Source organism: Coturnix japonica, chromosome 20 (genome assembly GCF_001577835.2).
Source record: "Coturnix japonica isolate 7356 chromosome 20, Coturnix japonica 2.1, whole genome shotgun sequence".
Taxonomy (NCBI): Eukaryota; Metazoa; Chordata; class Aves; order Galliformes; family Phasianidae; genus Coturnix; species Coturnix japonica.
Window position 1 is genome coordinate 4,243,107 of NC_029535.1, and position 15,107 is coordinate 4,258,213.

The following is a 15,107-nucleotide window of genomic DNA, read 5'->3' on the forward strand; positions in this document are numbered from 1 at the left end:
AGAAATTGACCTCCATGGATGAATGCTGCAAAACTGTATGCACTTTCCAGCAACAGCCAGGAAAATGGCATGCAATGCTATCCCAAATGCTACACAGCCATAACGCCCCAATTTTTGAGCCTCTTCTATGACTCTATGATAATTCAGGCAATGATACTTGAGAGGAAAGGGTTTGGGGTTTTGGGAAGGGCTGCCACAGAGAAGAAGAAGCACAGACTTCATGCTGACCATGTAAAAGCTTATTTGCAAGAGGGACAGGTCTCCCCACCACTGGGCCATGCCTCCTTCACAGCCAATAAGAACTTTATGCAATAAATACCCCAAAGATGAAAGAGCTGGCCCCAGCTTACACCCCTAGAAGGTTGCCATTAAGGTGCTTTAGTGGGTTCCTCAGCAGGGTACACAAGGCACTGTGCTCAGCTACAGGTATACAGTGGGCAAAAGCAGGAGAATACTTTATAAAGGAAAAAGGTAGAGGAGCACTGGAAACCTGCTCCACCAAAGTTGGCCATTGACTTCAAGCTAATGGAAACAAATGAACGTGATACTAAGGATGCCCAGCTCAAGGAACAGCTGCCTCCCATGAACATCTGTGCTATGCAGGGAGCTCTGTGTGGGATCTCAAAGTGACAGCATGGCCCCTGGACACTGGTACAACCATCCAAGTGGATGCTGTTCTCTTTTCCCCAGGAGAGCAGAGGAAAGGCCCAGACCTTCTGCTCTGGGCTTCTCATTCACTGTCTATAGAGGAGGCTCTGACCGTCTTCACTGCCACAGCACTACTGGGCTGGAAGTGAAACACCCTTTCAGAAAAGGACTTGCAGCACTGAGCAATGTTCAATAACTCACTCAAGGTCCCAGGAAGTGATTGAACTCAGCACACGTGCGTCACCACATACATTTATCAGAGATCACCCTCCTCACGGGTCACCTTTCCAGAAACCCTCCCAGTCTGTATACAAGAACACTGCTAAGAGATTACACTGAATTACACTGAGACACATTTATCAGTGAGCTTCCCTTCCAGCCCAACAAGTTCGAAGTGCTGCTTCGGAAATAAAACCCAAACTGTACCATGTTGAAGCAGACAACTGCCCAATCAGCAGCATTTGTCAGACTTCAGACCCAGCTGGAGATATGAGGGTGAGTCTGGCTCACATTTAATCATTTTGTTTTGAAGGTGACCTCCAGCAAGTCAGAACATACCTATATGAGAGTTATGTTTGCAGCTTCAATCATAAATGCTGCTGCACATCTCCAGATGAAGCAGAGTATCACAGCTTTATTGCTGCTCTGAATGCCAAAAAGCTTTTTTCCTTTGCATGATGCCTCACCTTGAACCTGCCCTGGACAACACTCTGATATATGGTCTGATTTTCAGGTGGTCCTGTGTGAAGCCAGGAGTCAGACTCAGTGATCCTTATGAGTTCCTTCCAACCTGGGATATTCCACGACGCCTCAGCCCCAAGGCTCTAAAGCATGTGCTCATCCATCCACAGACACCAGAAGTGGAAAACCCTTTGGCAGCACCTTCCACAGCCTCTGGGCACCCTGGCTGATCAAAGTGGCAGTAATAAAATTGTACATCCCCAAGGAAGCAGGGCTGGGGCCAACACAGGGCAGGCAGCCACACTGCCCTCAGCCCAAACCCTGCTCAGCTCCAGCACAGAAACAGCAGCAGGTGCAAAACTTTCCAGTAAGGAAATGTGTTCCTAATCCAACAGTCAGTCAAACCAAGCTGTGGATATCTACAGCACTCAGATAGTTTTCAGATGATGGCAACAGTAAAGTATGAGGCAATAGGTCTGGAAAGGGCCCCACAGGGTGGGATTTGCTTTTTGTGCAATACAATGCAGCGTGGGTCTAGCCAACAACTTTATGCACTATCTAAGCATCTAGTGGCTTCAGTCTCCATATACAATCAATTGAACTTGTCAGTGATGTTTTATACATACCCTGAATAGACGTGTCAGTAAGAAAGAGCACAGCTCTTCTGGGTGGAGCAGGAAGGGAAAGATGGGGGGGAAGGGATGTGAGCACATCAGGAAAGCACCAGTTGGGAAAGCTTCACAGCTACACATCCTGAATGGGCCGATACGAAAATGAAAGCAGAGCTCAGTTCCCAGACCAGCTTCACAGCTGCACGGCCCAGCAAACCACAAGCTGTATTCTGCTCCCGTCCCTGCCCCTACCTGCAGCTGCCTGACCCGAGCCAATGCAGTGGAGCTTCTGAGGAGGGAGGGAGCCCTGAACAACCTGTAGCACATCTCAGCACAGCCACACCAAGTGCTGCAAGTGGAAAACTCCAAAGATTTCACCTCTGAATGCACTGAATGACCATTTTCTTCTTTCAGAGTTGTCTACTTGCTTCAGCATCAAGAAATGCACTTTCCAAACGTGCTGCTAGGAATAGGGTGTTGTAAACAAAGTCTTACAAAAAAAGAAGGTTAGCACACAACATATTTTTCTCATTACTTCAATAGAGCCTGGTAGAGAAGGAGTCTATTTAAAAATCTAGGGTGGGGGAGAATTAGCTCACCAAAACCATAAACAGATTTGCTTTGCAATTTTAGGCCAACAGAAAAACAAGACGGGGTATGTGCATATCGATGAACACAATAGCACAATCATTTTAAAAACAAATGAACTGGGAAGGAAAGGACATCAGAGGAGAGGGGGGGGAAAGGAAGAGCTGAGGAAAAGGGGCCAAGTCTTAAGAGATTCTGAGAGCTGGGCTCTCAAAGCTCCTCCAGAAGATACTGGATGCTCTGCATGTGCCAGAGAAGAGCTGGGAGCACACAGAGAGGATGACACAAGCTGCTCTAACACCACAGTCTGCCTCTGTGTGCAAAGCCTCGAGTAACAAACGACATAATTTTCTGCAGATGTAACACAGAGGAATCCTTTCCATTCACCCAGTGACCTTCCACACAAATAGTCCAAATGCACTATTACTGTCTTTCAGTGGCAAATACTGAGGATCTAAAACTTGATCCTTTTCTCCCTACTCCATCTCCCAAGAGGCTCCTGACTCTGTTTATCAAGCCAGGCTGGCAGAGTCCAAAGCTTCCCCCCTCCTGGCCTCACCAAATTCTCTAACACTAATGGGAAGGCAATGTCAAGTTATGAGAGAGCACCAACATTCATTGCACTGACAAGGTGACTGACAGGTGGTATTTGAGGACCCACCTAGCATGTAATTAATCAATTACCAAGGCAGCTTCTAAAGAGGACACACTTCAGGAGACCCCATCATACCCCGTGCTACAGCAGGCAACATCAGCTCATTTCCATGAGCTGAGCAGACTGGATTTAGCCTGCAGACCTGGAAATGTGACAGGAAAGTGACAGTTATCAGCATCAGTCCTGTTCTGCTCCCCGCAGGGTCAAGGTCTGCTGAAGCCCAGCAGCAAGAAGATTCCAGGTACAGCACAACTGGGGTAGAAATCTTTTTAGGGCTGGAAAATCTCCCCTTCTAGAGGGATGCTGTCATACAGCCTCAAACCGAGGGAATTAATTCCCCACCAGCTACCGTCTGCTCACCAAGGCTTAGCCACAGAACTTAGTTTCTTGCACAGCTTTGATCTGGTATGAGATGCAGTTTTTTCTTCAAAGCTGTTCAAAGGTATAATGGAAAAAGGGAGGGCTATTTCCAAGAGTACATCATCCACCCACAGAAGCCAAGAGGGAAATGCATCACCTACCTTGCCCCCTCACCCACAGTACAGGGCAGATACGTGCTTATCAAGTTAAACGTATTCTTTAGATTGAGAGGGGAAAAAAAACTTATCAGTGGTCCAGCACAAACACAAGTGAGCACCAGCCAGGAGATAAGTACAGCTGCATGGGACGTTTAAACTCCATCCTGTCCAAGGCACAACATAGAGATGAAAGAAACACCAGTTCCTTTCTCAGAATGCTGGAGCACAACCCAAGGTCTGCACCAGGCGCAGAGCAGGACATGGCTCAAAGGTTAGAACAAACCATCACGAGATCATTCATTTCAGCCATAGGGCTATGAAGCCATTCACAGGATGATCATTTTAACCACTCTGCAGTCTTAAAGGAGGAATTTCTATTCATCCCCTTTCTCGTCTTTCCCCCTTCCCAGTGCCTCACAATTACTGCTCACGGTCAGCCACTGCAATCAGTAATTATCCCACAGTTATAACACCAACAGTCCCAGGTCGGTAAGTCAGAACCACGCACTGAGCACATCCTGGCTGTGACCTACCTGCAGAATGGAGCACGTCCTTAACCCTTCATTTTCCAGTTCTTCTTCTTTGCTTGCACGCATCTTTAAAGTGCCAGTAGTCAACTCAGGGCTGGAAGAGAACACATCAGACCAAAAGTTACCACTACAGCTGGGGAGGAGAAGGTGACCCTTGGTTAGTAAACACCAAAAGTACAAACGTAACTCCAATCAGCTTCACCCCTGCCCTTAGCTGTGCCACCACCCCACCTGCCACAGCAAATCTTCCATCCCAAAGGTGCTTTTTCCCCTGGGTCAGTGAAGCTGTGGCTCACCAACAGGTAGCCAAGCCCTCTGCCCACACTGCCCAGCACTCAGCTAGGACGTATTTAGAGAAGCAATCCCAACCTGAGCAGCACTGCCACGGCAGGCATCTATTTATAACCTGCAGCTTCACTTTTAGCTATGTGCTTCCTCTCTGCCCTCCATTTCCCTCAGCTGCTGCCCAGTCCCCATTCCCTCATTCCTGGACAAGCAGCAAAGCCAGCTCAATGCGTTTCATAATTTCTACATTTAACTGTATAAAGGGATAATTGGCCGAGAGGATTTCTGGGTCTGACTTCAGGCAGAGGGAGAAAAAAAAAAGTATTTAGAAACAAAAGAGTCACCCTGGAAAAAAGCCTTGAAGCAAGGATGGAAAACAGGAAAGCTACGCTGGGACTCCAAAGTAAAGCAAAACGTTTATGTTGACTCTCCTGCTGCAGCACGGCCAGCGACCACAGAAAAAACTGAACGCCAATGAGGTTTCAACATGCTTGGAAAAATCCCAGTGCTAAATGAAGGGACCTTGACAGAACAGGTGACAACCTCTCAGACGCCAGCAAAAGTTGAACACCTAATAAGAAACAAATATTAAACTGCTGAGGGAGCGTTTTTTTTTATTCCAGCAGTGTGTGTAATTGTCCTGCAACTACTTACACAACGCTGCAGCCTCCAAAACGATGTGATAGCAGAACAGCCACAGCTGCTTATCTGTCACTGCTGCTCCGACAGCAGCACGGGGAGCACAGCCAGCTGCTGAGCTGTGCCATGGGTTGCTGCTGCTCCCAGTGCACAAGCTGGCCTGGCTATGGCTGGTTTAATAGCATCTGCATGCTCCTTCAGGGATGAAACACACGTCTTAGGCTCTATCAAACAAGATTTCTGGATTCCTGGGGAATCTAATTAAGAGTGACCTTGCTTGTAACAATGTGAGTGCCTTTCAATTCCTGCAATTAAAGGTGTTTTAAATAGAAACTCGGGCTGGAGGCAGAGCAAATCGTGGGTTCCTAAAACCTAGTTCTGGAAACAGAGAAAAAAAAACCTGCACATTTGGCAGCAGGAGCTGCTGTACCACCCTCTGCAGCTCCTGCCTGAATTGCCTGAGGCTGCTGCCTCCAGTAAGACAATGCGTGGGAGAGATGGGGGTAAGGGCCATGAGCTGGGGCTCCTTTGAGCAGCACATGCCAATAGCTCGGCTGCCTGTCACAGAAACTATGGGCAGCCAAAGGCAACCAAGGAATGCTTTTTTCCCCCAACTTCTTTAATATACAAAAATCCCAGGCACGTCTGCTAGCTGTGACACACTCAGAGAGCTGCTCAGGTCCCTCTGCATTAGGGATTTCCACTCTGTGCCAGAGCTATTCATTACAGAACTTAACCTCCCTCCCAAGCATTATGGCTTCCTTGGGACTGGTTAAATGGCTCAAAAGCTGCAATTCAAGAATGAATATAAATTTATTCCTAAAATGTAAGGCCTGACACAGAGGATCAGTCACTCCAATGTACCTGTGGTCTGCAATCTGCAGTGCCTGAGCCACCTGGGACAGCAGGTTTGTATAAAGCAAGGGAGAACAGCAGGTCCCACATCAACATTCCCCAATTCCTGGGCAGGACGCACTGCTGTGTTGGAGCACACACAGGGTCTCAGTGCTGAGAACTCAAAGCCCCAAGAGAAGATATTGTTCTGGTTTGCTTTCACTTGGCAATCTCAACTCCAAGTTATTAACAACCTTCCTCCTGCTTTGCTCTGGGTTCTTTTTGACACTACTGGAAACTGCACAGTGCTGGCACAAAGCAAAGCTTCCTCCCAGACCTGCAGAAGCAACTCACAGCCCAGTTGGGTGCCAAGGGCAGTGGAGGAAGCAGCCTGAACCCAGCTCCCGTCAGCCTGCCCTGCACGAGGGCAAGCCATCAAAGTGCAAAACCATCCTCAAATGACAGAAACGAGTCCACTCTGGTCCCCAGAGCAGCACCATGATGGTTCACCTCTCTCTTACAGGCTTTCCTTTCTTCTATTTCCAGGCAGGGATGCAGCTCAGACATGCACATACTTCACACAGTTGCTGCTTTGACAGAGACCAGCCACGTCCCTGTGGCAGCACAGGACCTTCTGTCCTATAGCAGAGATCCCATACCATGCTGCTGTGAGTCCCAGAACCCACAGCATAACTGAAGAGCTCACCCACACTGTGATACCCAAAATGATGAGCTGCTGTTCACATCTGAAGTCCAGAAAACCTCCATCCTGGGACTGCACACCTTGCTCACCCATCAACAGCACAGATCCCTTGGCTGCTCATCCCTATATAATGGTTGTTTGTCCCATAGCAAAAGGGACCAGGACAGCAGGATCCCTCTCCTCTCACATTCATTTCCCAGCCCATACAGCTGCTCTTAGGCCTGCAGGCAAAAGCTGGGGTTCCTCATCCTTTAGACAACCAAGCTCCAAGCAAGGAGATAAAACAAGAGATTCCTGCATGCAAAGAGTCCCATACACCAGGAACACGAGCAGATATTCTGGGATGGGGAACTTTGTATCTCACTCTCTCCACAGTTAGCAAAAGAAAGCCACACCGACAGCTCTTACACTGCACACAAAGATCTTTTCAAGGCGATTTGTCATTTAAACTGTCAGCTTGAAACCTAATCACTTCTTTTAAATGAATAAAATATCATACATTGCATTCGCGGGCTGCAACCACCGCCAAATTCCTCCGTCATTTTCTTTCTTACAGGATTACAATCACATTCCTCTTTTAACGTTGTATTCACTTGCCTCGGTGCCAGCGAGATGAGCGGCTACACAGCAAGCTGGGGGTTTCAGAGCAGTGCATAGCAACCCAAAACCAAGCTGAAAACGGAGCAGAACAGGCTCAACTAGCGCTGGGTAGCACAAAGAGACACAAAAATTGTCAAGAAACAGAAGCAAAAACTCACCCACATTAACAGGCAACTTCTCCAGCACTAACATGAGAAAAATAGTGGGCTTGGGGTTGGTTTTTTCCCTCCCCTGCAAAGCATTTCTTTGCAGGACAGCATTCCTTTACAAAAGCACTCCTCCTGGAAGCTCCCTCTCGGACAGCCACTGTTACGAATGCGTGATAAAAGACTCATTCAGCAGTTCTGGCACACAAACGGCACCAACATGGCATTGCCAAGCCATGCAACTTTATCACAACCTTCATTACGCCTGTAGGAAGAAAAGATGCTGGTGCTGAGAGCATCAGGGAGGGAAAAGCTTCAGCTCCCAGGGCCATGAGGTTCCACTGAGGCAGGGGCACAACCAGCATTTAGCTCCAAGCAAAGACAGAAGCATTCTGTCTTTCATCCTTGACAGCCTGCTGAGCTGATCTCCCCATTTAAACCTGCCCAAACACCCAAGATCTTGCTTACATTTCACCCATGCAGGACCTTCTGCACATCAGCTTTCATCCTGGACACACCAGCAGCTGCCTCACCAACTCTTAACTTCAGTTTGACAGTGCAAAGGGGAACACAAATGTCCATGCACGAAGCCAGCCCCAAGCACAGCTCTCCTCCCATTGCTCTCCTCTTTTCCTCCTCTGCCAGGAACAAACCACACAGTCGAACCGGACTGGGCATCCACAGCGTGAGGGAAAAGAAATATTTCAGCAATGAATACATTTCAACTGGAATCTCCCAGGAGACACGATTAAAATGAAAGGGGGGAAAGAGAAGAAATAAATAAATGGAGGAGAAAAGAATCAGCTCATCAGGATCAGCACCGCCAGCTCCTATGGCCATAACTCAAGGCCCAAACTGCACAGGACCAGCTCCAGGGCAGAACCCAGGAAAAGAAAAAATTAAATCATACATTTGCGCTACTTTAAAAGACCCATTTTTATGCCCATCTCATAACATGATTACGAGCTGAATCTTGCCTTACCCCCCCCCCAAATAAAGCAAACAGGGGTGCACAACCTGCAGATCCACCTGCTTGTGTAGGGCTGTTGGCATCAGCTTTTATTTGTATTAGCTTTTATTTTTAGAAGAATATGAAGCGTCAAGGGGGAAAATGAAACAATGCAATACTTCTTTGGGACGGTTTCTAACATTAGGAAAATATGCAAAGCAAACAGCGTGGCGATCCACTCGCATACCTTCCCACAGAACGCAGGGCCCGGCTTTATAAAATAATAAATAGTGTTTCAAAGCATTTGGACGTTTGTTAAAAACAACATCTGACATTTTGGACGTCATCGCATCCTGAGGCTCCGGGAAGGAACCGGGGACCTGCTCTGTGTGTTGGCTGAGCCCTGCATACAGCACTGGGGGCACACGGGGACAACTGCAGCCCCTGCCCTGCAAGCACCTCATGGCAAAGCTCTGCTTGCATGGATTGCTCTATTCAACCCATGGATTCCCTGCCTTTGCTCCAGCAGCCCCCAGGTGTATCCTCAGTGCAGGTGGCTCATCACGGTTCCTTTCCATGCAGCCATCACACAGCAAAGAGTTCAGGAGCTGCTGGCTGCACGCTAAGCAAGGAAACAAACCTAAGTACTCATCAACCCTGCTGGACTTATGTTTGTATATGGCAACAAAGCACCTCTGCAGGGCAACGCTTTCTCCTCCCAATACACCACCACTCACACACGATTACACATGCAATTATTTTACTCACAGTTTCTATTTTCTATTTAAAATAAATAACAACTGAAACGGAGCCTCTCGGTTGCAAGAATGGCAACGCTCCATCTCCACAACGTATAGAAAGAACCTCCCGCATTTCATTTCTATAGGAGGCAGCCCCAGCAATGCAAGCCTCCCTTATTTACCAGCTTCTCTGGTGTTCACAACAGCATCTCTTGCTAATCGCACCCTTTTCCACTCAGCTACAATTTTTAAAGTGAAAACCTCCTCATCTATGGCCAACAAGCCTTCATTTCCAAGCCCAGGAGCTCTGCTGTGTTAGGAGCCTGCTGCTGAGCTTGTAGCACACACCAATGCAGGAGCAGCAGGATGAAGGCAGGCACATCCCACTGCTCCAGCAGCATCCTGGCTCCTGAGGGCTTCAGTCCTCACCCCAGAGGATGGCTGGGAGGTGAGAGAGGGGCAGAGCACACAGCTGCCAACTGCAAGAGCTGCTGTCTCAAGCTGCTGGATCTACCAGCTATGTGCTGGTTGCTGCTGGGGATCCTGGAAGCACTGACAGAGTGAGGCAGAGATTTGCAGCCTTCACCCCAAGTCCAACTTGCTGCCTCTCTACACCTCACTGAGCAGCAGGACAGTGAGCACACAGGGACGCTGCATCTGCCTGCAGTGCCATTTGCTGCCCCCAAGCAGCAGCTCCTTCTGCCCTCACCCACTGAGCTCCGACAGCAAGCTGCAAACTACAACAGGGGAAAAAATATAGAGAAAGAAGAAAGAGATCTATCCCAGACACCAGAGGAGATCAAAGCAGGAACATGAAAACTCTGAAGTCCCTTTAAACAACTGAGGCTCTTCTCCTTCTGAAGTTGTGGTTTTGCTCCTGCCCCCAACACACTGCTGGGCATCCACAGGCTGTTCCACAAACGGTGATGGAGAAAAGCAAAGGTACTGCTCTGTAACCTGCAGATGGGAGATTCCTGTGGGAAACAACAGTGCCCTGGAGAACACATACGTGTCCCCAGATCACAGGGTAAGATGGAAAACTACAACCCAAGAGCAGACACAAGTAAGCAGCATCATGGACTTGAAGCAAGGTCAGGCTGTATGCCAGCCAAGCCTATTCTGCCAAAGTCCTTTGCAACCCCCTCGCTTTGAAGGCCCTTCCAGGCACACAGCCAAGCTCAGGTCACTCCTCATCAAGTGGGCAGAAATGCTCCAAAGAATCATTGAATAATTAAGGTTGGAAAAGACCTCAGAGATCCCAAAGTCCAACCCCACCCCACCATGCCCACCAACCACATCCCCACAGTTCTTGAACACCTCCTGGGACAGTGACACCCCTCCCCCCCCCCGGGCAGCTGTGCCAGTGCAGGACCAAAGGAAAGGACCAAAGCAAACAAACCCTACCTGACATCTCATGAAACAGCCAGGCACCTCCAGCTCTCCATGAGCCTGCAGGAAGGATCTGCAAATCCCCCATTGCTGCTGCACCACCCCCAGCCCTTCCTGTAATGTACCATTAAAGCACCAAATCCTCAGCGTTTCCCTAATACACTTGGCTGTTCCTTACAACATCCGCTGCACTCAGTGCACAAGCAGCAGAAGCACAGAACAGCCAGGGACAGGTGGGCTGCAGCCCCAGCAGAACATTCCCATCGCCTGGCTGGCTCTGAACCCAGCTCACATGCCTGTCCCTGCTCTGCTCACACAGCTGGGGCTTTCTCTCAGATTTCTTTCTAAATCAGCTCTGCCCCTATTTGAAAGGCACAGAACAAAGAAAGGGAGGATGAGACCCATTTCAGAAGAGGAACCTGTGTTTCCATCCTGCCTAACAAACACAACAGCAGCCCCATGTACCAGAGGATGACACCCACATGACTAAGTAGCATCACAAGCACACCAGGGAGCAATTAATGCACCAAGCACACAGACTCACTTCACCAGGGCTGGGAATAAGCCAAGCTCCAAGCAGCCCCATTTGTTCCACCGCAGCCTGCATGGTCTCCCCAAGCTGGAGCAGCACAGTGGTGATGTGCTGCTCATCTCCAAAATACCACCTGGAGCCCCAGGAGTGATGTGGCTGGAGCCTTAAAGCAGAGCTCTCAGCTCATTAAATAAACCACTGGTTCCAAACAACCATCAACAGGTGGTGTTTGTCAAAGAGCACCAAAGAGGCACAAAAAGAAACAAAGCAGCACAAAAAGCAGAGTGACTCCCCATTGGAGTATTTGTACAATACTGGTGTGACACCTTAGGCAAATAAATATTGGTTTGACCCATTTCCAAGAGAAGTTATTATAAGCTTGGAGCAAACCTCTTTATTTATCAAAGCACTGGAGCAAAGCACGCACCTGAAGGCAGATGAAGCTAAGCCATGGGACCACACTCCTCATCTTCCTACAGGAACAAACTGACCCTCCTGTAGCAGCAGTGTGAGAACAGCCCCAAGACCCCATTCAAGGGGAGGAAGAATTGAGGATGCCCACACAAAACCCAGCACTGGATAACCCCTCTCCTCCGCAAGTTGCCAAGGGCTTATGATATAAACCTGTCCCACCCAGGCACTGCTCCGTGTTAAGGACACTCTGCAGACCACATTCCAAAGCGCTCTCCCCACCCTGATCCTGACGTGGCCCTCTCAAGCATCCTTATATTAAGGGGGGGCAGGGGGGAGAAGGCTGAAAGGCTCTTCTCCTTCATCCAGAACAAACACCCTCAAAGCTTCTTCCCTAACTCGAGACTGCATCGGGACACGGTCCTGCTCTGAAAGGAGAAAGAAAAGGGAAATGATGGTATTTCTGACAAGTCTGGGAACACCCTATGCACGGAAATGGCTGCAGTGCCTCTGAGTGCCCTGGTACCCCGGCTCTGCCCTGTGCCGTGCTGTCATCGCTGTGCTCCAGCCCCACCGCAGCCCTGCCCTGGGATTTCACTTCGCTCCATTTGCACTTGAAGCATTGTTATTTAGAACGCCGGTCCGGAGAAAAAAAGAGAGGAAAAACAAACAAACAATGAAGGGGAGAAGTACAAGATTGTTTTTCTCCTTCTTAATTAGAAACATCACCCCTCTCCTACTCAACAAAGCCGTCGCAGCTGGGAAAGGAAAGAGATGCTACGAGCTTCCCCACACTCACAACGGGTCCTGCAGCACCACTAAGAAGGACCTCCTCCAAATCAGCCCATGTAGTGAGGCCTGCGTTTGTCTGACCTGGAACAGTCGCCTTAATCACAGGCACCTCCATCCCAGGCTCCAGTGCTTGGAAAGAATCACCTCCAGGAGGAAGATCAGAGTCTGGATGGGGTGATCAGCCTCAAGCACAGACCTGTGCTTGGGTGAAGGCAGACGGCCCCAGCCCTGGTGTGAGGCTGTTCCCATCCTCTGCCTTTTGTTTGCACAGACTTCCACAGTGCCTGCATTAGTAGTTTCCATTCCCAGCAGTTTTCCAAGCAAACCACAGCCCTGCCTGTTCTGCTGCCTTACTGGGAAGCTCAGCAAAGGTCCCAGAGCCCAAGCGGCCCCCAGGCAGATACTGGGAAGGGTCAATAAGGGCTGGCTGCAGCACTGCGTCTCACCAGCACGGCAGATCCAAGTTCTGGCTGTTTTACTCGCTGTAAGAGGAGCCGGGGAGCTGCTTTCACACACCAACACCATAGTAACCAAGGGAGATAAAGAAAACAGCACAGCTCGCGTACACGGAGACACCAAGTATTTGGAGGGAAGGGAGGTCTGAACAGGAAAGGGAACCTCTTTTTGCTGACAAGAACAGCAGAGGGATGAGGACGGGATGGGAAGGACCCATAGCACTGCTCACATCCCCTGCCCCATAGCCACCAACGGGGACAGCAGCCCACTGCGGAACGCTCTGGTTTATTCCATCCATAGCCGTGTGTCACCCGAGTGACTTCAGGGCTACAAACCAGCCCGGCTCCCTTATGGCAGCTCTGACAGAAGAAGCACCGCTAAACTCCATCCGTCCCCAGTACAACCAGCGCCAGCCCCATCCGGCCGCACTGGAAACCAAAGGCAGCCCAGCAGCCACGTCTTCCCACCATCCCAGCCGGGCAGCGCTGCGTGCTTTTCCTCCCCTCTTCCTTCCTCTCCCCTTAAACCCGTTCGGATGAGCCGCCCCGCACCCACGGCCGCTTCACAAGCCGCACTCAGGGCCGCTCCGCACACCCGGACCCCCCGCTGACAGCTCCCGTCCGTCCGCCCGCCCGAAGCTCCGCGGGATGCGGGGAAAGATCCCGGGAGGCGGAGAGTTAAAGGAGCTGAGCGGGCTGAGGCAGCAGCCCGGCACTCACCTGCCGCAGGTTCCCCCGCCGCCGCAGCGGCTCGGCTCGGCTCGGAGGAGGCCCCGGCCCCGAGCGCGGGGCGGGGCGGGCGGGCGGGCGGTGCTGAGAGCGGGGCGGGCGGGCGCGGCAAACAGCGACATTAACAGAGCTCGGGATACGGGCAGAGAGGGAGCGTGGCGTCATCAGAGCTGCGGGGGGCGTGTGCGCATGCGCTGGTGGCGGGGGGCGAGGAGGGGGCGAGGAGGGGGCGAGGGACTGAGCAGAGGCTGGGTCCGTGGGGTATGGTCTGAAAGCAGGGGGTACCCAGCACTGCGACTGTGTCTCAGATGCTTCCCCAGTGACTAGAAAATGGGGTGTGCAGGCAGAGCAAGGCTGTGCTGCTCATGTGCTCCTGTGCGCTCTGCTTCGTGCTCAGCTGATGTATTCAGCTAGCAAAGGAATGCTGCCCTCTTCTGAAAAGCTTCCTGTGCTGCTGCAAGGCTGCAGCTCCTTGTCCTGCTATCAGTGGGCACTGAGCACTGAGGGCTCCTCACTTGCTGGCAGCACTGGGTGCATGGGACTTTTCCAGCTGGGCTGGCAGCAGAACAAACAGCTGCACTATGTGCGTGGCTGGTACTCATAAGGAGAACTGTAGGCTGCAGAATGAAGACAACAGTACCAGGGCATGTGCCACTGCATGGCCACTATGTACCTGTGGAGCTGGGATAGCAAGGTGATGAACTCTGATATCAATGGCACCATCGCCAAGTAAAGGGCCCTTCTCCTCTGGGTCTTTGCTTCACCCATTAGGAGTAAAGTATTCTTTCAAGGCAGCCAGGAAGGATGCCATACTCTGCAACCTTCTGGATGCCCACCAGGTTGGATCAGTGATCAACCATCAGTGTCAGCTCAGCTAGGACCCCAAAGGGAAGTGGGAAGGTGATGGAGAGGCTGAGCAGGAGCTGGCATGAGGGCTCCTGACTCACATGTGCTGGATAACATAGCCTTAAATTTCTGCTGTCAGCGATGGCTGAGTCTTGCTGTGCTGTCTGAAGGCACATGGCAGGGGTTTTTCACTGCAAGCACTTGACATGCAGCACTGTTGCAAACTCTGGCATGAGTAGTTCAGATGCCCCTCGGTCCTCCTGTTGCGGTCCATGTGAGAGGGAGCACTGTAGCAGAAGCTGGATGGGTCGTTTCCCCCTGGCTGTGTGATGCTCCCATCCTCTCTGGCCGCTGAGAGGCACTGTGAGCCCGCAGATGGCTCATCCCCCCCCTCAGCTGGCTCTCTCCAGCTCCTGTGTTTTAACAGCTCTGTGCATCCCAGCCTGAGCCGGGGGCTGAGCAGGGAGCTGTGCCCAGGTCGCCTTGCTGCTGGTGGGTGTGCTGCTCCCTGGGTCTATCAGCAAGGCAGAACAAGCAGGAAAGCTTCCCTATGTTCTCAGGCATGGCACACATCACCAAGGGCTACCCCAAGTGGATCAACCAGAAGGGCTGTGCCCTGCCCAGGTGCCCCAGCCTCTTCTCCTGTCCCATCACCAGTCCTGCACCCGGGGGATGGCATTCCCCTCCCTGCTGCTACACTGGGGGATGCTGCAGCCTTAACTTTGGCTTCCTTGGTGCAAGATGCCTTTCCTGGGAGGCAGCAGGGTGCAGCTCATCTTCCTTAGAAGCTTTTGCAGTGCAGAGAATCTCTTCTGCTTTCCAAGTA

The 15,107-nt window shown here is 50.8% G+C and overlaps 1 protein-coding gene across 3 annotated transcripts in view; it reads right to left on the reverse strand.

Moving 5' to 3' along the window:
* ZHX3 (zinc fingers and homeoboxes 3) overlaps positions 1-13,540 on the reverse strand; it is a 33,181-nt gene extending 19,641 nt beyond the window's left edge. For all 3 annotated transcript variants that reach the window (XM_015881429.2, XM_015881430.2, XM_015881436.2), the window contains exons 1-2: positions 13,427-13,540; positions 4,235-4,325 (exon numbers count right to left, since the gene is read on the reverse strand). The gene's annotated coding sequence lies outside the window, so the exon portion shown is untranslated. The remainder of the gene's footprint in view (positions 1-4,234; positions 4,326-13,426) is intronic.
* Positions 13,541-15,107: the final 1,567 nt, after the last annotated feature.